The sequence below is a fragment of the Pteropus medius genome, unplaced genomic scaffold (assembly GCF_902729225.1).
Source record: "Pteropus medius unplaced genomic scaffold, Ma_sr-lr_union100, whole genome shotgun sequence".
In the NCBI taxonomy this organism is placed as follows: Eukaryota; Metazoa; Chordata; class Mammalia; order Chiroptera; family Pteropodidae; genus Pteropus; species Pteropus medius.
In genome coordinates this window covers 4,345,644-4,368,040 of record NW_024353908.1, presented here as the reverse complement: position 1 = coordinate 4,368,040, position 22,397 = coordinate 4,345,644, and the positions used below count along the sequence as shown (strand labels likewise).

Genomic DNA, 22,397 nt, shown 5'->3' with positions numbered 1-22,397 from the left:
AAGTAGCTATCTCTTTCTATCCCTTTTTTTCCTACTCAGGATCACAGAGAAATTTCAGCGCTTTAGAATCAGCCAGAGACAAGTGTAGACATGTTCTGAGAAGAACCTGAAATGACTCATTCTTCCAGTTTTCTTAAACTGATTTCAGCTTTTAGGAAAGAGGCTTCATTCACACACACCACACACTCGACAACGCCAGACCTTGTGGAACCCCTCATGGGTTGACAGATCCAAACACCGCTTCCCTCCTAAGGAATGTGAATGCTGCCAGCCTTGGGAAGGGAACCCCAGCGTAGAAATGCAATCCTTCTAAGACTTCAATCGTAGTGATTGACAGTTACCTCCTGCTCGATCAGATCTTTCTCTCCAAACCAGAGTTAAGGATTCCCACTGCCTCTCTTCTCCTTTCACACTCCTCCCTGAAAGGCTTCCACAAAGAAATATACAAAATCCTGTTCCTTTAAGTCTGCAGAAACTTAGTATGGGCACTTAATGCTTAACAGTTCTGCGAGGGAAGGCTGTTGACTTGTAAGGCATAAGCAATACTTAAGAAATTCCAGTACCTTTTCCAAAAGACAGGTGTACCTATAATAATGTCCCTAGACAATAAGTGGAAGGTTTAGGCAGTGGTTAAGAGCATTGGTATTACAAACTCAAGGGTTAAGCTCTGTTGTTTTTGAGCTGTGAACGTGGGCAAGTAATTTCATTTCTCTCATCTGTAAACCAGTAGACAATAATGGTACCTGCCGTACTGGGTTTTGCTGCAGATGAAATGGGAGGAATTCAAGGAGAGCATTTCATGAGATATCCATAACTAGTAGGTAGTGATTGTATGTCAGAAATAGGGACCACTCTTTGCAACTGCTTTACTGTCCCAAATCAAGATCCTATTACAAACTTAACGTCTTTGCTTTGAACACTGAATTACCATTTCCACGATTTCAGGGCCAAATAATTGCCAAGTATTAATCCTTAGAAACCTGCTTAGCAAACTTTAACCTGGTAATGCCAGCACATGTCTTTTTAACGGAGGGCACTTGCAACTGTACAACTTAATAAGGTGTGTGGCATGTAAAGTTTGTTAGCTAATGTCAAACATTAGCTCCAGCAGGATCAAAGAAAATAATACATGTTATGACCAGATCCAATGCAAAATTGCTTCTTAGTTTAGACAGAGAATGCCTGCCAATTTGGGAAAGCTGAATGGAAACAGTAATCAAACAATATTGCATAATCACATTCATTGTCATTTTTTAAATTTCTGTAAGAAAAAGAGGGTAAGTTACAGAAATTGCAAAGAAGTGAATTTACTTCACTTAGGGCAAGGATTTTTTCTATTGTAAAAATGCAGACCAAACACAGTCTTCCAAGTGTTACAGCCAGGCTCAGAAACTAGGAGAAGCAAGTAAGGAGCCTAGGGTGCAAAATTTAGGAAGGCACTCACTCTCAGAGACATCCAAGTTCAAGGTCAATACCTAACAGTGAGTGCCTCTGTAAACTTTGCACCCCCAACACCTTGCTTGCCTCACCTTAGTCCAGTGTTACAAGGAGATGAAAGCAAAATATGATTTTCATGCATTTGTGTGTCGCAGCATCAAGATATAAACCAATGGGTAACATTATAACAGGTCTCTCCCTTCAACACCAGAAATTTATGGCTGGAAGCAGCATAGGCAAGGGACAATTTCCTCTAGTCTTATCAAGTTCAAAGGCAGCCCTGTGCAACTTTGTGAACATTTCCTAAACAACCTCTTCCCATCCTCTCCCATATAAATTATGAATAATTCCAAAACAGTAAAATATCCCATTCTCAGATATCGTTTTTTGCCTAAATCCCCGAGGAGGAGGAGAAGTAACTTAAAATCAAAAGGGACCACTTGCTGATCATGCCACCTGACCACTCAAATTGAAGACTCCATTTTCTTTTCAAGGGCTACTTATAAATGAATCATTGTTTGGTTAGATAAATATTCACAGTTCATTTTTATAAAAACTAAACAATAATAAAGAATATTTTATTATACTCTAACATAATCTATGGAACATGGGGTTTAAAAAGTTTCACAAATCTCAGAGAGGAACTTCAACCTTAAAGCATGCCATTTCTTTCAAACTGAGCATTAAAGGGAAAGGGGCTTTAAAAACATGAGTCCCTCGATACTCAAATTTTCCTTTCTGGTTTTCCGTTTTAACCTCACAAAGCCTCATTTACAAATAAACGTGTTTCTAAATACATAATACATTAGAACAAGGAGTAGGAGGAGGACAAAGAAAAATCACACCTGCATACTAGAGTCAAAGTGTATATATTCCTAATTTCAATTATTACTCCGAAACCACTCTGGTTAGAAATTCTAAACAAATAGATTCAGAACTGAAAAATTACAGGTGTTTCTTTAAATCCACGCTGGCAATTTTTAGATGTGCTTCACTAATGATCTGAGCAGAAGCACTGCACATAGATAAAGAACCAGAACAGAAAATGTAATAAACATGGCTTTCTCCATTCTAACCTTCTGCATAACTTCACCATTGAACTACTACTAGCTCATTGCCAATGAACGCCACTCTCTAATGCCACACGAGTTTTGCTATCAGCTGTCCAATGCAAATGTGTGCACAATTCCGTATGCACTGCAGAGCTATAAAATAAGTCAGTGTGTTAGGATGTGTGAACCATGCCTGTTTCTGAACATAATTTCGTGGTGTCTAGTGCACCGTGATATATCTTGGTTCACCCTCCCTTCTCTTTGCAAGAAAGCCTATCACCCTAAGTTAATTTTGAACAAAATTAAAGAACAGCATAAGAGAAGCTCCTGTCTAAATACTGCTAAATTCGATTTCTCTTGAAGAAATAAAACAAGTGATATGATGAGTTGGTCATTTTTTTTTCTTTAAAGAGGGACGAATATATAATTTTATGGAATATTCTTTTTTTTTTTTTTGAGACCTAATTATATACAAAGCAAGAAGTAATTTTTGCCTCCTGCTTATATTTTATGTTTTGGGCACTTCCATTTCATGTCCCTTGACACCTTTTCCAATAATCCATCTACTTGATATTGGAAAGCCTCACATGAATAAAACTTTATGGCACTACAGGCGTTTAGCCTTCCACTGACATTCCTGGCCTGTTCAATTCTGCAATTCAATCAAAATCAAATCTCAAAATCCTCTTGTCAGCCAGCACTGCTTTCATATGCCCGAGCCTTGTGTAAGGATAACTGCATCCAATCTTCCCCCCAAGCAGTGCTTATATTGTTTTATTACAGTTCAATGAGTGGAGTTCAAAATTACATGCAGCTGCCTACTACTGTGGTCGGGCTGTGTTACGCATGGACACAAGAACTGCCCACCAGGCCTGAAATCATTCACTTACTGGCTGGCCAGAAAGACAGGGAGCACTTCTTTGTATGGAAGAACATCCTGTCTGCTAGATCTAAACAGGGAGATGTTAACAGATCAGTCCCTTTATAAAAGGATTGTGAAAGCCCAATGAAATGCAACTCAAATGTGCTCAATGTTAAGCATGTGGCTAGAGCACATAAAAGCAAAGATAAACCTCAACATGCACTACTTATTCTCAGAAAGCTTGTGAAGGAAGATAAAGAGATCTGGAATAAAAGACATCTTAAAGAATTTTTATATGTGTTTTAAATGATGGAGCTTCATTTAAATGGGCTTTTTTAAATACCCCCAATAATTCTTTCATCGAAACACAAAGACATAACACAAAGCCAATTACATACAATTTAACCTGATGAACAATACAGTAATTAAAACACTAGTAGTTTGGAAATGCTCCTGAAAAACTCAGGTAAGGCAGAGCGAAGGTGAAATGGCATTAGGGGTGCACCTTTCTTTTAACACTGAGACTAACACATCAAGTGGCCATCCTCTAGTTTAAAAACAAATTTAAAAAAATGAAGAGAACCTACGGAACCATAAAAGAAGACAAAACTGGGTCTCATTTGTGTAAGTATTAATTAACTAGCCATTGTCAAATGGGAAATAATGGCTAGCTAGAAGAGGAATTGACAAAATCCCAAATAAAAACGTATGTGCTTCAGGTTAATAATTCCATGAGCAAAACAATAACTTCCTAGAGTGCAGCTTTCCAGGGGAAAAGAATCACCCCTATCTTATTCATGAAGGTGTGCATCTCCTCTGCAGGTGGTCACACACCTCTCTGTGGCAAAGGTCACTGCCAAGAGGGTAAAGAAGTATGTACAGTTGCAAAAATTTTACCTGTGAGGTCTCTAAAATTAAACACCTCGGAGCCCCAAAAGGTGAGTTTATATCCATTTTAATACCTACCACCCTGTGTCTTTTGAAATAATGTCATCAAAGGGAACTCTCTAAAGGGAACATGAAAACCTCTCACATACAGAAACTTCTTACACACTACAGAAATTAGTCTCAAGACTCAAGAGTTTAAGTATTGAGTTAACCCCAAGCCAAAGGGGCAAACGTAAAGGTATATATTCTGTTGCAGCTGCATTTATAGGTAACAGCTTGGAAAACCACATGATTCATGTGCAAGAGTATCTTATTTTTTAGTAACACAGGTAGATCTAAAGAACCAGCAGGGCAAGAGAGGGAAAATTCAGAGTTGACACCATGGTGGATGGGTTTCTAGATAAAACTTTATTCTCTCTGGGATAAATGAAGAGGTTAAGGTTCATTGTCTCAAAGGAGGCTCTTGTTATATTTTAATATCTGAGAGGGCTGAACTTCAAGGAAAAAGGCATATATTTTTTAATGTGGACACCGCTTCGGTCAAGATCCATCATTCTTTGACTGTCATAGACCTGGAGGACTTGCCTCCCTCCCAAGTCAAGTGCAGTTAGATGTTATTGTTCGATAGCTTTTCAATCGCTGAGAAAATCCGCTGGTGTTCCCAAAAAATGGAAATGTATTCCATATACTTGTCTCCTTCTTTTCCATCCCCTTTCACTCAGTGGAGTCCAATGGGTAAAATGAACAAACCTCCAAGAGTGATGGATACTCTTATTACTTCTCAGAGTAGACTTCTGGCATCTCAAGAAAATTCAGAAGATCAGACAATATAGCCCACAGCTCTGACGACAATGAGATGGAGTGGAGCAGCAATGTTATTGGGTTCTTCACTCTTCCTACGCAACTCGCTTTCTTCTTTTAAATTACCTGTGTGGCCCCCATAATAATTTGATTTTGAGACTCCTGGACTACAGGCTACCTCAAGTTATTTCTAGTACTGGATTTCTACAATCCTATCACACTTGGTGATGTTTGAGCCAATATCAGTGAATGTTCCCATACTGCCTACTTCTTAACTTCTTAAGAAAGGAGAATAAAGAGAATAGGGATATATATAGCTTCATGATAAATGCCAAGACCAGCCAAACACAGACAACAAGAATAAATGAGGCCCCGCTCCCACACCCAACTTCATCCCTACCAATCCCCAGTTTCCTAATATTTACCAGGCAAGGGAGTTACTGGTTCAAACCATGAATTATCAGATACATCCTTCAAACTGAATGACACATGCAAATGGATATTTTGAGAACTGGTTACCTTGGTTATCCTAACAGCTAAAGGAGTTTCACAGTGTGATCCTGGCAGCCCCAAAGGCTGAATCAAAGGGTCGGCTGTAATAGGATTTCAACATAGGAAGCAAAGAATGTCTGGTGCTGATGGACTCATAAAGCTCATTCAAGTCTAATTCCTGCTTTTTCACAAATGAAACCAACCTCCCAGCCACAACCCAGAGATCTTGTCCAAAGTCACTGAGATGGTATCACCTAATAGCTTCTGCCTTGTACAGTCCAGTCCGAAATAAAAAATCTTCAAGTAAAGACTCACCTTACCCATTTTCACGCAAAGAGATAAAATCCTAAAATCTCATTAAGACCCAGGCATCTGAGCTTAAGACAATGAACAGATCAAGCTTGACAGCACAACTCTGGAAAAGAGCTGGTGTGACTTTGAGTATTTCTACCTCTTCTGCTGGTTGCCAAATCCTTTACAGAGTAAATATTTATATTCAGGAAAATCCTGGGCTACATTGTTACTTCTCCCACCTCCTTTGCAAATGTCCCTCTCCAGTGACCCTGGAGTTCAGAACTACATTAGCTCTGTTTTGTTACATAACAGGAGCTTGTAGAAGGGGTAAGAGAAAGTGGTTCAAAAGAATCTTAACTGCCCGTCTATCCAGCTGAGAGAACTGTGTTCTTACAGGGCAATTGGTCAGGTTGTTGGGACTAATTTAGAATCTTTATTCCTGCACATACATGAGGAGCATCATCTGTATTTTCACTTTTTTATGAAAATGCTCCTTAATGTTCACACAGACGTGGTTTTACACTGAAGCAGGAGCTGAGGCAGAGGGACGGGTGTTCAACAGAAAACCACAGAGACAAAAAGCACCCAGAGCTGCTTTCGAATTTTTTCTTTCTTTTCAAAAACTCTACAATATAAAAAAAAAAGACTGAACCTTGCTGTTACAAGTGTGACTTGGACCAGCAGCATCTGTATCACCTGGGAGCTTGTTAAGGACACAGGGTCCCCAACTCCAGCCCAGCCCCACTAAATCAGAAACTGCATTTTAACAAAATCTACACCTGCTCCTTATGCACACCAAGGGATGAAGAACACTGCTCTAAAAGAGTTTTGATCAGTTGCTCTTGATGGTGGGATAGTAAAGATGATTTCCCTGACTTCTAAGACATACATAAAAGTCTGCTGTCCACTACAGCTTGAGAACCACCAAGCATCTTCAAACATGCATCTCCTTCTGTGCTGTACTGATGGGGCTGGTTTCAATCCACTGCTAAAACGATCAACATACTGAAACTGTATAACATGCAAAAACTTCAAAAAGCATATTCTAGCTTTGTATATCCCAGAATGAATGGGGTGGGGGCACTGCTCTGGAATTCCTATGAATTATACACATCTCTTTACAAATAGTCAATTTCTCAAAGTAAATGTGTGCATTCTAAGTAAAACATGCACATACATACATATGCTTTTAGTGCTAAATTTCTTCATAAAAAAAAAATGATAGACAGATGTGGAAATGTCTGTATCAGTATACATTCCCGCTGTCTGACATAGAGACACATGACTGAGAGAATGCACCCCTATATGCAGATGCCTTCAGACAAAAACAGAGCCGCTAAAGAATGAAAGCGCTCTCCTTAATTCTAATATTCACTTTGTCTAGGAACAAACCAACTGATTTAACAAGCAGCAATAAAAACCTGTTATATGTTAGCTTTTAGTCATTACACACCCTTCCTTTTTAATTTAAGAAATCTTGGAAACTAGCTCTCGAAGGGGTCCTAAATAAAAACTCACTTAAATGTTGAAGAAAACACTGCTTTTGATACAATCTGGATAAAATGAATGATGAACTCTTAAATGCTGGAAGGAGTGGTATTTCAAAGAATTAACTAATTGCAATGTGAGTAACGAGATGCATTTGCTTCTGAGTCCCTCTCACTTCACGCTTTTAAAGACTCAAGTTTTAAGTCTAGAGGAGAAGCCCAAATGTTTATCATGAAGAAGAAGAGTCTAAATATTTTAAAGGATTGCACTTACAACAGTTTCAATTTCCCTGATGCAGGTTACCTAAAAAAGAAAAACGCTATAAATAATAGTTATGGGTGGGTATGTTGTGGGAGCTACATACAAACTTATGCTTTCTTTATCTGTCATTGCAGATCTGCAGGGATGTGCAAAAACGGTTTAATAAACATCACCATTTTAGTTTTAGTTCAAAGTGTTCTTTTTCATTCAATTATAAGATAGTAAACGTGACTATAATTTGACAACATTAATAAAACAATAAAGCAAGAGTTCAGGTAAAGCAACTTGGACAAAGGGCTTCCCAAAAGGCGCAGTCATGAAGTCATGCCAAGCTGCGGGAAAGGAGTTAACGTCTGTGGAAGAACAAACAGCAGTTGCTCTTGCCCTGGTCAAGTGCTTGGGAGGGAGCAGCAGTCCTTCCCCAGCAGAGCGGGAGCGAACACAATTCTTTATGAAATCGACAAACTAGTCCATCTTGCTTTACAACAGAGCATGTGAACAGCAGGTACAACAAAGAAAGAGAATGAGAAGGGGACACACAAAATTCTGGCAAAACAGGAAATTTGAGGAAACTATTTCTGAAACGTAAATAATGTTTTCTGTTACTTTCATTATTGCGGAAGCAAAGAAGCTACATTCAACGAAAGGTGCCGGTTTTTCTTGTAAACTCTTAATTTTTCAGATGTGAGAGTTAGTTCACCATGTTCCGAGTTGATACTTTATATATAAGTTGAAAGCATCACAATAGTGACCAAAATTTATTTTATGTGTTCCCTTGAACCTCAGCCCTCTCTTTTTGCCCTTCGAGACCGTGGAAACAGACTATTTGAATCCCATGTCCTCCACACACCAGCTTTGGGACTCAGGACAGTGTATTTATCTCAAGGTCAGTTTCTTCTCTGGAAAGTAGGGATTATAGCATAGCAGTTCCTACTTCACAGAGATATTGTGAGATACCTAAATTACACAGTGACTGAAATATAGTAAGTGCTAAATATGCTCGGTATTCTTATTATTAACATCAGGACAATCCTCTTAAAATAAACCCATGGAATATCAGAGTCAATTTTTTTTTCCTATAAAATATCTATGTCAACTAATATCAGCAACTTTATCTTTAAAGAAAGAGTATTTGCAGGTTCTTACTAAAGAAAATGCCCCATGTGAAAAAGACTGCCCTGGCAACTTATCTCAGAGGTGTGTCATTTACTCTCAAAGAAAGCAGGATACACAAATATGGCTTCTCATTCGAGAATATAAAGATGGGTATTTGAGAGTGCTAACAGAATGCGAGGCTACTGAAGGCACAGTTTACTCATTCACATATCTCTACCATGTTTTTAAATGTTTTTGCTTATCCTCACCATGAAACAAACAAACAAAAATAATAGAGAAAAGCATCCACAAATTCAAAGAAATCACAAATCATAGAAAGTTACATTAATAAAAATGAAAATACAAATTTAAAAAGTTTAGATCCAATAAAATAAAAGCCTGCCTAATATATCTATACACACCAGATTCAAGCAAATCCACAGAACTGCTATACATACAATCCCAGAATATCTATGTAAATAGCAATTATTGTACTTTATTACAATTTCATTATGTGTACCTGGACACATTCTGCCAGATACACACATCAAATATCCTCAGTAATCACAAAAGAGATCCAGTCCTGATAGGGGAACTGTCCGCATCTCCATTTTCACCTCTATGAAATCAAAGTAACATTTATCAAAGTAGATGACCAAAGAGAGTCCTGCGTGTTAAATAACAAAGCAGCATTATCAGAACTACAGTGCATTTGCAGATTCGTGTTTAGTGCATATCCTTTAAAGCATACTTTCATGTACTATGTCTCACATTTAGGCAACTGAGAACTCCCAGGCACACAAACAATAGAGGAGAAATGGCTCAACCACTGGGTAAAAATATGCAGTTTGTCCAACATGCACAATTGAAGCAATCAAAAAATATGCCTGTGAAAATATTTTTATTGATATTTATTGGTAGGTTTGTTTGCCACAAGTCATAACCACTCCCTTTCCCTACTTTCCTCTTTTTAGCAAACAGTCCCCTGCTGTGCATCCCCAACACAGGCACACAGGACAGGAACCATGGGCCCGAGGCTTCTGCACTACAGATCCCAACCAGCACTGACAGCAGCACGCGCCAATTTCAGGAAAACGAGAGTTCAGCCCTTTCTTTTCTCTCCATTTTCGTAATCTCATAGAAACACAACTGTTCCAGAAACCAGCCCCCTACCAGTCAGATATTTACACTAAACCTTACAATGCTATCTCATCGATACAAGATCACTTTACTTCTAAACCACATCAAGCTGTATAATACTCCAACAATCAAAAACATTGCCCCTCGAGAAAGATGCAGCCCAGATTATTTTCATGTGCTTATCGGAGCAGAAAGCCAACATTTTTGTTTAATGCAATGCAAATCTCAAAAAAGAGTCAGAGTTTAACCATGAATGCAGCCGGCAGGCAAATATCCTTCCAAAATATATGTGTCCATATACATAATACTTATATACACATCACACAGGCGCATGGCAAGCTATAAGGAATTGATGGATCAGATCTGGACCAAAACTTTAAAATGTTTTCGTTCTCTTAAAGCGAAACTCCATTTTCAAAAACCCAAACAAGCATCAGAAGAGATAAAAGATTTTTTTTAAGTCTTAGGTAAAATATAATATCCCAGTTCATGAAAAGGTGAAATATTCTGCCTTTTTACTCTGATTTGCAGCATAGGTATGTGAGAAAAGCAACAGAGTATAGCATTTACCTACCCATTTAGCAAATAATATGGAAGACCTACTCTGTATCTTTATTCAAATGAAAATACTTTCCCCCAGCATTTATTTCTATAGCTGGTAGAAACCCCACCCCATAAGGAACACAAGTGTAAAGCAATCTCTTGCAATGGACCATTTTACTTATTCTGCAATTTCTTACCCAAATTACACAGGTATAATTATTTTGACACTATAATGAAAAGAAAATGGGATTTGGGCACCGTAGGTTTATCTAATAACACTATTCCTTGCCAGACTTCACAGCACTGACAGTCACAAAGAACCTTGTCCATTCCAATAGGAAATATTTGATTTTACTGTAGGAACATTATTTATTTTCACCAACTTGCTATTATCAGAAAGGATATGATAGCTGAATAATAAAAATGAAATCAAGAATTTCTGGTGTTTCAAGGCTTTATTTTTTTTCTGCTCTCACTTTTGACATTTTCTTCCCCTGGAGAGACAAGATAAAGTGCTGTCATAAATGGGTGACTTTTCTTGTCAAATGACAGATTTGATTCTCCATGGCAACCACAAATCAAGGTGCTAGTAGGAATTAAAGCTTCTCTTAAAAGGCGTCTTTATGTTTATAAAATGAATTTAAATTAAATGGGTATTAGGTACAGTCTTTACCTCAATTTATTTGTTGACTGAAGAGCTCTGTATTGCAGGGAGCACATTTGCATTTTTAAGGGAAGATAACATATTGTCCTGACAGATGTATAAACAAAGCAAGTTACAAGGTCATGCTTCATACACTAGTTTACAGACCCAGGAAGGGTATACAGATGGACATCTAGCAGTTAAGAAGTACTTAATATTGGAGAAAGTGTAAAAATTACCCCTATAGGGAAACAGATGAAGGATCTCTCTATTCTCTTAACAGAGCTTTCTTCTACTGTCGATTAGTAAAGATTTTTGTAATTGTCACAAACAGAATGCCAAAAGGCAATCGCCCTCTTCCTCATTGTTCCTCAAGTAAGAGATATTTTTTAAAATCTCATCACTGCAAATAAGTACCCCACTCAAAATGAAATTATTTCAGCCTCCAAATTCTTGCACTGTTAAAATGAAACATTTGCTTTCCATGTTTTTAATAAAGGCAAAACACACATACACACAAAAACATGATTTCAGAGGAATCAGATAATCTGTGAGTTAAGCTGATTTCAATTTTCATAAAAAATGAAAGCTGATTTGTTTCATTTTTTTACAACATTCTTGGCCATTAGAACTTAAGAAGCAAGGTAATGTGCTAGTGGATCCTAAAATAATAAATCTGGTCCAATCTTCTTGATATTAGCAAGTCGTTTACTTAGCCTAGATGAGTGAGGGCTTTAAGATCATAAATAATATTTTAAAAGTTGAAGCACGGCTCATTTTTGGAAGTTTCAATTACAGCAGAGGGCATTGTGAGCCTGTTTGAAATATATATTTCCACAGTACAGTCAGTCCGAAAGACATATTTAACCTAAAATACAGAAAGAGAAAAATAGAAGTTTTACAGTGTACACTGGTAGTTGGGAGAATCTGTCATACTAAATGGCACCCTGGTAAGCTTAGCCAAATTTGATTTGACGCCACCTCTAGTTAAAAGAACAATATGGAGAATTAAATTCCCTTCACACAATTATCTAATGGTGCTGCCTTGGACTGTCGGGAGTCACTGTGACAGGCTGGGGTGGGGGGTAGGGGACAGCTGGTCCAATTACAACAAAGAGATGTACAAAAATACCTTCATCTAGGAATTTGTGACTTTAAACCTAAAAGCATGGAAGTTGTTTTTTGGGGGAAGAGGGAGGTGTCACTTTTATTTTGTGGAAGTCAAAGAGACTTTGTCTTGAGTTTAATCAGTACTAGCTATAATAAAATGGTGCCTAAAAGTTATAAATCTCTTTGGAACTCTGTGTACAAAGCATATTTTATGGTGGAGTGAGTCACACCAAACTCTCTATTTCAGTCACAATGGCTTTTGTTTCATATTAGAATGAAGTGGGCTGATGATCTTATTCTCATCCCGTGTAAAAAGTCAAACTAACATCATGTCTAAAAACACAGGTCGACAAATTACACAGAAACAAGTTCTTGCAGCGACCGCATGCGACATAATAGACACATCACAGGTAGTGCGGAGTTATGACATCGGTCTTAAAAATAGTGACCACAGGCCTATGGCATCACAATGTCAAAGCAATCCTATCTAGAGGAGTTTGGCAGAATTTGGTACTCATGGAGAGTGACAAAAAACAAACTCTTGCCCCTCTTCAAAATAATGGACCCTCCCTCTAGAAAGAGGGAGGTATCAAGACAACCTGGGTGCTAACAAGCTTTTCCTATAGCAGAGTCTGCCTTAAAATATTTCTTCATTAGAGAGAGAAAGCCATCACCATAGAGACCCTCCCGAACTGTACATGAATACTTGCTACATAAAATCAGGACACACTCTGCTAATGTACTACTGGATAAAGTAAATTGCTTATTAAAACAAGACACGCCAGGGTAAAAATGAGAATGTTATTCTCCTGGAAATGAAATTATTTACCCATTTTGTTTGAAAGGGGGGAAAGAAGAAGAATGTATAAACCTACATTAGTCGTGCAGTTGGAATCTGGTTACTGTGTTTAGATGTTCATGTCACAGAATCAGCTCAAGAATTTCTAGAGAAAAATAAAATATGGTTCACTTCAAACAACACCTTCCACCTGCCTTCAGGAGTGCTCTAGGCTTTTCAGAGGTTCACACAGCCTCACAATCATGTATTCATGATAGGTCAATTCCATGGGTAAAGTTCTCCTTCTGGTCAGTTTTAGTCACTGTTTAACTTCCCTAAACATAGTATAATAGGTGAGGACCTATTTATATACCGTTGAAATTTCACAGAGCATCTTCAGCGAATCCCCCATAGAATTTAAAAATCAGTTAAGATGTGAGAGGGAAATCATTTCATCTGCGTTAGAAATCTGGACTTTACTCAGAATAAATTCCATTGTGTTCCACAGTCATCCAACAACGGAAAATTTAAACCAGCCACCACCTACAACATGTTTTTAAATCTATATGTGACGTAGCTTCATCTGGTCCAAATTAAGGACCCCCAAATATATCGTGACTTGAGTTTACTGCTCAAGATGGCCCAGCAGGCTGATCACCCCCATAAGTATCCTCTCCAACTCCGATGTTCAAGCACCCCCAGCACCAACTACAAACCCACTTCCTGTGCCCCAAATAAATCGACTGTGTATTTTCACCTGAGAGGTGCCTGCCTCAAAACCCAGCACCTGACTGAACACAAGCTGCCTCTTGTGGTTTGTGCCCCCCTGCTGGTGACTCGGCTACTCTCAGACCTCAGAACTCACCACGGGGGGGAAAAAACTCCACCAGTAGGTCACCTTTGAAAACGAAAGCTCACGACTAACAAGCGACTGTGGGTTCAGGACCCTGCTCCGGAAAGGCTGGAGAGAGGACACATCTCACACTTAGGGGCCACCTGTGATTGGCTGCCCCCATGGCACCAGGTGAACGGTGATACTGAGCTTCTCTGGGCTGGGCTTTCTCCCCATGAGAAATGAGGATAATAATCCTTACCTGTTGGAGGTGCTGTAATTTCAATTGTCTCTAAAATGCTTTGAGATGCCTGGATTAAGGCACTGTCGGATGAAAGCACAGAAGTCAGGGAGTGACTGCTGTTACTATGTTTTGACCCCTAAACACAACTGTATTCAATTAATCATGTTCTTGAGGCTTCGTCTGGTTACACATGATATAGATGGGAAATTCTAGAATCAGGAACAGGCCCTACAGAGGCATACATTTTGTAATAATGAAGTATTGATGATGGCAAGGAGGAAAGAACTGGCAAAAGTGGATCCTGCCTGAGCAGTACTTAGAGGTGGCATCAAGCATACATTTCTGCCAAAGCTCGGAATCCAGTTTACCAATCTGTAAGTGGGTACATTGTTTTTGAAAACCAGGTGATTGCCCACAGGTCTAATTGCTGGGAGCAGGTGATCAGCATCTCCCGGGAATGCTCTGCTCACCCTACATGGGGTTCAGGGCTAACTGCCAAAACTGGTAACCTCTAAAGAGGAGGCCCCTGAAAGGCTTCTCCCAAGTCTGAGTGTCTCCTGGGAGGGAGATGGTGACTCTCAGGCCAAGTTACTACTGTTCTTGGCCTCTTCTAGGAATTGAACAGGGCCCGGATGCCTTCGGCTCCTGGGAACTAGGAAATGAAGATGCCAAATAATGCTACGCCTTGCCCACCTGGCTCTTCCGAAATGGCCCTTCTCCATATGCAGTGCCAGGAATCAGTTCTGCTTCTGCTTTACTTTCTCATCCCCAGAGTGGGGGAATGAATGAAAGCAAACAAGGGACCTTTCTAATCCCAGCTCAACAGTCAACTTCCTTGGGGAAATCTGACTCTTAACTATGTTATAACAGTGGCATTTACAGAGGACTAACTTACAGACTGCCTGACATCCAATCTCCATTCTGCCCCTTTCCCCTAACATAACCTCATTTGAATCATTTTACATCTAAACCTCAATCTCCTCATCTGTAACATGGGGATAACAGTACCTACCTTACAGGGTTTGTATCATATGTGGATCAAATGTTATTATATATAAGTACTTTTTTCAAGTCTGCCTAGAATTGTCATCCTCTTCCTCATAATCATGCTATGAAGTGGATGCTAGTATTACCTCCACTTGGTAAATGAGAAAATCTAGGCACAAGGTGCTTAAGGAATTTGCCCAAGATGAGAGAGCAAGTAAGTGCTCTAACCTAAATTGTTTGCTTCCAGAGACTGCTGTCTGAGTACTATTCTACATTCCCCCATGTAGGGCTCACAAACCTGTTTTATATCATTTAAGATGACACTGAAATCTTAACATTTATTCATGTGATGCTCCATGAGGGTGGGGACTGTACCTGGTTTCACTCATATTGTCCAGGATTTAGCATAGTGTAGGCGCTCAAAGAGTAAGTGAACAAATCCATCATTCCTTCTATCTAAGCAATGTGTTGGGCAGGTAAGACTAAGCATTGATAAAGCTGGTAACTATGAGCGAGTTGGCATAGTCCTTTGCAGCAGATGCCAGCTCATCCTAAGCCTCCCCCAGACCTTTCATGAGCAGTTACTTTACATTCTCTCCACCTCCACCCTACTCATCACCCCAATCTCTCCTGCCTTTCTGGCCTGCCCTTATTTTTGTCTTAAGGCTGGGAAAATCTGAACAGGAATGAGCTGCTAACTTTTCTCTAGAAAACAACTTTCCCCAGCTATTTGTCAACTTCTGTCATTCAAAGGGATAGCACACAAATGTATATCTTTAATGAAATTCACAGTCAAGAAAAGTTGTCATCATCTAGTTATATCTGTTATGACATACATTTCATTTTGTTCAATACATAACAGAGAAGCTATTTAATCAAACAGAAGATTCTTGCTAAAATGACAGTCCAAGCAATGTCCAAACAAGCATTTATTATGCTATGCGAATCAGATGGGATTGGATTGTTTTCAGGGAATTTTTTTTCCTTCCTCTTCCATTGAGAAAATAGCTTGGAGGGTGGGGACAGAACAACACAAGACAATAGAGGTGGAGCGATGCTGAGTCAGTGGTGAGTGTGGGGACTTGAGTCCCACCCTTAAGTCTGTTGGGAGAAAGTAAAAAGATATAGTCCACTATCTGAAGGGTCATTAAAGGGTTTGCTAGGGCAAGATGTTGTGCCTTCTTTGTCCACTCCATAGAATGCCACACCAAAGAGAGACAACCCAAATACAATACACAATGTAAGGAATGATGACCCCTGTTTTTCTCAAGTGATACTTATCCCCTTGGATATAGTTGGTCTTTACAATTTAATGAACACTTAGTTACAGTGAGAAAACCCATGCTACTGCAGAATTTAGTGGGTTGTAGAGCTAAAAAGCTCAAGGCCAAAAATACAAAAGGAAAAAAATGTTAAGGAGCTAATTGGGTACTTGGGTACCATTGATAGGGCAAGCTTGAGAAAACAAACAAACAAAAAGATACCAGGAATATTCAGAGGATGAAAACCCTTTCCTTCTGCTCCATTCACTACATAGTACCTGGAACAAAGTGGAACCTCAACAAAGAATTGTTGCATGAATGAAGAGAAGGATCCATGAGTAGGTAAATGGGTAGATGAATGGATGGATGCCTCCCCAGAAAAGGAAATGACTGATAAACATGATTTTAATATATTATCCTGAGGAATGGCAGCCCATTATCACAGGCTTCCTCCTTGCCCTTGCTAAAGGGGTGTCCTGAGCCAAGTTAAGGCAACTCTTTTATTTAAAAAAAAAAAAGAAAGTATGTTTTTTAACATAGGTTTATGTTTTTAACATATGTTTACGTTAGCCTGTGGCTAAGAAACTTTCTTTTTCCTATGCCAGGTTAATTGGTCACTATGACAACAATGTTGCAGACTGCCAATAGCCCAGAACCTTATATTACTATGCTAATGTTCTAAGAAAACGAGGGATGGTGGGGACCAATGGTGCTCATCCGGATGGCTTGTTAAAACAAAGATTGCTGGATCTCGCCCTCAGAGTTTCTGATTCAGGTTTGCGATAGGACCCAAGGCTTCTAATTTCTAAGAAGTTTCTAGGTGATGCTGAAGCTGCCAGACAGCAGAACCACTGACCCAGAGTATCCCTAAGGTTCCTTGGACCCTAATAGCTTACAGGTCTACTCGTAACTATCGAAACTCCTCTGAATTGAAGGGACTTTGAAAAATGGATCCGATGCTGTTTGAGGTATCATAAAGGTACACAGCACTGCTAAATTTAAGATCAGGATATCTCACCTTCCCAACGGTCCCCACTATGTGGGATTTTTTTAGTCCTCAAAGGAACTTTTTTATATTCCTGTGTTCATTTTTGGAGAATTAAAAATATGTCAAAACATTTGAAAAAATAAATTTCAAACATTCAATCACAATAATACAACATAAATATGAACTCAGGTGCCTGAAAGGAAGGCCTGTAGGGTCATCTAAGTCATTGCTTGCCTTCCAAAGGATTTGCAAACCAGTCACCAAACTGCATATCTAAAGTATGCCTAACTGACGTCAAGGTGAGGAACTCGAGATTTCTTTTTGGTTGTGTTCTCTTCCAGAGCCTGGTCATAGTTAAAAGACTCTGACCATGTTATCACGTCACACAGTAATCTCACCTGCTCTTCCATGGTTAATACCTTCCGAATGATAGGTCTCTGGAGGGCCCAAGGGTGAACTTCCCCTTTCTTATAATTACTTTTCATGAATATAAAGAGGTAACAAAACACGCCCCCCACCACCACCACCACATATAAACATACTCTTGGGTTTGTCATTTGTATGTTAAATAGTTCCAATTCCTTTAACCTTTCCACAAAGATCCTATTTGCTCACCTTTTCATCATTTGCATTGATCATCTCTGGAACCTTTCCAAAATCCCTACACCTTTTCTTGTCCTCTACTTGGGGCTGGATAAGTCACTGGTCCTTTCATCTCCCACCACACTTTCATTAATCCGTCCTGAATCACACAGAGTTTTTAATAACACACTGCATTGCTGACACAAACTTGAATGTGAAAGGGCAGGGACTGGACAATTCCACATTACTGAAGACAAGCGAGATCTGGAGAACTTGCTTGAAGGAAAAAAGGAGCAGGATCAAGTTGACTGGCAGGTACTTGGGCAGGACTCAAAAGATATCCCAGGAATCACTCTCCTGAATAAAAATTTGGTCACGGGGACATGAAAATTTGGTTTGAGGCCTGTGGAAAACTTACAACTCAGAGCAATTCCACTAGCACTGGGTGTTGGCTTTTAAATGGCAATATCCAAATCAGAGAGGAAATGACAGTGCATTCCAAGCAAAATTGCACACATTTAGACAGACTAAGAAAATAACAATAAAAGTGCGAATTTATTCTGCATGTGTGATCGTGATTATCATTACATCAAGTTCCATATATGTCCTGCCAGAATAAATATTAACCCATTTTATAAATGACTCTATACTGCATTTGTGGATACAGCTCCACCCAAAACCAAAACAACACTGTTTCCATAGTAACCAACAGATTTCAAAGAAGGAAAAAGGAGGAGAAGACTTCAGAATGGATAGCAATCAAATAAAATAGCCAGCATCAACAAAATATGTCAGTATTATTTAAATGACATATTTAGGGCCATTCTATAGTTTAATCTCTTTCCCAGAAAACCAGCTCCTCCTAAGTCATCTTCTTATAAAGCTAGCTGGTCCTTCCACCAAAAAAAAAGAAAAAAGAAAAAAGAAAAACAAGAAAGGGAGGGAGGAAGGAAGGAAGGAAGGGAGAAAGAGAGAGAGAGAGGAAAAAGAAAAGAAAAAAAAGGAAAAAGAATGATAAATTGTTTCCATATTAATTAAGAAGCAAATTTCGTGACTCATTCCTGGGATCCAAATGGGAGGATGATGAAGAAAATAAAATCTACTGGGTGACTTAGCACACATTGAAATTCAGATTAATTACCAATTGGTAATCATAAAATCTTAACTGGGCTTGGATCATCATATTAGACTATTCTCTTGCTGAGAATGTAATGAGTGTAAAAAAAAAAAAAAGAAAGAAAGAAAAAGCAGCAGCAGCAGCAAAAGCCAAAATTCAAAGCCAGAGAGCTAACGACGGGAAAAGCTGTAGACCATCATCAACTGACAGCCAGGATTTGTCACTGGAACTTTCTCAAATATCAGTTTTTCCAAGTGGATATTATACAGAGATGACATGTAGTAGTCTATCCGCATCCCTGCAAGTTCTGCGGGTCTTATGCTGAAAGTAAAAAACTCAAAGCAACCCCCGTAGGAAGCACCTTGTCTGCAGAATAGTATTGGCCTCACATAGGGTCATCTGACCTCCATAAATACATAATCCTGGCCAATCTATACCTTTTTCTTTCCCACTGCCTCCTGATTTCAAAATACTACAGACTAACCAAAATAAAATATTCATAAGATGTGAAAATAGATATTTTGAGTCCCTGGCTCCTACCGTCCTTCTGAAAAACATTCTAAAGTTATTTAGTAATTTGCTCCCTCCCACATTCTAGCTGTGCAACCTTGCGTAAACTGTTTAAACTTTCTTTAACCTTCCTGAGCTTCAGTTTCCTCATCTGTAAAACAGGGATAATAAGAGTATCTATCTTATAGAAATGTTATAAAGATAAAATAATTTAACACATATAAAGAGCTTACTTAGCAGAAAACCTAATACACAGCAAAGAGAATGAGTGTTATTGTTATTATTATTCATAAGTAAGTCCTCTTTCCTAATGATAAGAATAAAATCCCAATGGGTTTTCCTTAAAAAATACCTCTCAATATTGCAGAGAAAATATTGCTGGACAAATATCTTAGGAACAATTTCCCTAAGAGAGCTCATGAAGTGCAACTGCTCAGCCTGTCAGTCTTAGACTGCATTCACTGGCTGACCATGAGTTTGTCCCTCAACCTTCCTAAGCCTCAGCTTCCTACCTTTACAATGGGAGCAATCAGAGTAACCACCCAAAGAACTGTGTGGCAACGATCGAATGGGAGAATTCCTGTACAACATTTCGCAAACAATCTGTTACATTCAAATATTAAATGTATGGCGGCCATTATTATTATTACATTCATTTCCTCACACAAAACACTGTTTCGACAACTATTTATCGAATGCTACTGTGTGCTAGGTAGTGCGTGATTTTTAAAAATTGGCATTGTCTGTCCTCTCATGGAGTTTACAGCTCAAATGGGAAGAGGGCTTACATTGACACAAAAACATATATAATTACAAACCTTTTTCTTGACAAGTGTTATAAAGAATAAGAAAAGGGAGAAATGACTAAGGTTTATCAGTGCCAATATTATACTACATTTTTAAGATCTTTCTCCTGGCCCAAAATAACACAAAAATGCTATATCCCATCAATAACTGTCCAGACCACTAGTATGGAAGCTTTGAATATATGTCTTCTAGCCTTTTCCATATAGGACTCAATACTACTGCAGGGTCTTATTTTTAGCCAAAACCATAGCAATATTTCCCTTCTTTTAAACCTACATTAAAAACAGGCCAGGTTTACATTTACAGCAATCATTCAAGTCGAAATACTAAAGTGATAGGGGGAAGAAAAGGTAAAAACGAGCCCCCACGCCTTAAAGCCACACTCTCAGACTCAACATGTTTTGTTTCTGTGCCACTTTATGAATCACCAATATCATAAGAATCATAAAAACACGGCATACAGACGCAGCTCTACAAAGCTGCCCAGGGAACAAAATGAAAGAACCCTATTCTGATGAATCATAGTGGTTCTATCGGACCAGGCCAAGAAAGAGTCCACTGGATGACACCAGGTGACCTCTGAGTTTAAAGATTTATCTGAATTTGTTCTACAACTTTATTAGAAGAGTTCTTCCTTACTTCTTCCTACAGTTTGCCTAATGGTAAAAGACACACAATGTAATTACATTTACATTATATTATGAAGTCAGTGAGTCACTAAAAGTACATGCTAGAACTTACGTTTTATTGTTTTTCATTATGTATTATGTGCTTCATTGCCTTTAGGATCATATATATTTTTTTCGGGGGAGGAGTTTTAAGTATGAAATACTTATTTTGTGGAGGACACACTTTTCTGTCAGGGTTTTTGTTTAATGCTATAGGATCACTCTCACCCCAGAGTACTGGAATTTCCCCCATTTAAGTGTGGTCATTATTCTCAATAGAAGAGAAAAATTTGAACTTCTGAGATACAATATGGAGAACTGTTCACACCCAATATACACCCAAAACAAATTATACAAATGTGAGTGACAAAAAACATATATAAAAAAATCAAGGAAGTCCAAGAGTATTCAAAAGCTTAAAAATGCCTTCCTATTTTTTCTGTGCCTCATTTTAAATTACATTCTCCAACCAAATATTTTGAGTGTCGGTTCCACTTACTTTAATACATGATATCTGGATCCAGTGAAGTAAAAACAGATGCCAGACTTGAAGCAAAACTTCTTCCTACTATACTCCCCATTTGGGACTTTGAAACCAGCCCAGGATGCCTACAGGAAAGCTAAGTCCAGAGACAAAACAAGAAGGGCATGCAAGTTCACTGTTTTACCCATAAAAATATATTTTATTAATTTTAATTATTTTAACACATAAGGTAAATATGTCACAAAAATATGCAACTGGACATATTAGTTTTGTTTTTCCCCAAAGTGAGAAGGAAGAAGACTAGTCTATATAATCCCACTACTAAAACTCCCTATGCTAGTATTCTACCCATAGCTGCCATTACAGAGTACTCCCACCACATGCAGGCATTGCACTAAAGCACGCCCTCTCCCTTGGTGTTCATGGTGATCCAATAAGAAGGGATTTTTTGTATTCTCATTTTATAGATGGGAATACAAAGACACAGCATGGCAAAATAACACATGAAAGGATCAGACAGCTAATAAGTAACTGAGTGAAGATTTGCACCCAGAGCCTGGCACCAGAGCCTGTGCTTCTAACCACTATATGACAGTAGACAAATGTTGGTCTCCATTTTAAGTAATAGACTAACTTCATATGCATAGTTCATTTAATCTCACAAGATCTTTCGGAGGTAAGTACTATCAAATAAGAGAAGACAAAAAATCATGCAACTGGGTTGAGTAACCAACCCAAGGACACACAGCTAATAAGAGGCAGAACTAGGATTCGAAGAGAGATTCTGAACTATGAGCCTTTAAACAGCCTCCAATACTATGCCCTTAACAAATTCTCCTAAAGTATACTTCATTTTACCTATCAGCGTAGTCGATGGAATAGACATGGAGGAAAAGAAGTAACTAAGACGGTGAAATAAAGGTTTTCCACTTGAAATCTTAGGCAAGATTATATCATATGCCCTTCTTCTAAGAGTGTAAAATCGTTGTCCCAAAATCGTGAGTAACAAAACTCTAAAATAACAAAGTAGCA

At 38.6% G+C, this 22,397-nt stretch overlaps 1 protein-coding gene across 10 annotated transcripts in view; it reads right to left on the bottom strand.

Moving 5' to 3' along the window:
• EIF4E3 (eukaryotic translation initiation factor 4E family member 3) overlaps positions 1-22,397 on the bottom strand; it is a 337,156-nt gene that overhangs the window by 76,622 nt on the left and 238,137 nt on the right. Inside the window, exons 6-7 of one of the 10 annotated variants that reach the window (XR_005650437.1) lie at positions 21,381-21,501; positions 13,059-16,048 (exon numbers count right to left, since the gene is read on the bottom strand). The exons of 7 other annotated variants lie outside the window; for them this stretch is intronic. The gene's annotated coding sequence lies outside the window, so the exon portion shown is untranslated. 2 more of the 10 variants (XM_039851690.1, XM_039851687.1) reach the window with 2 other exon arrangements.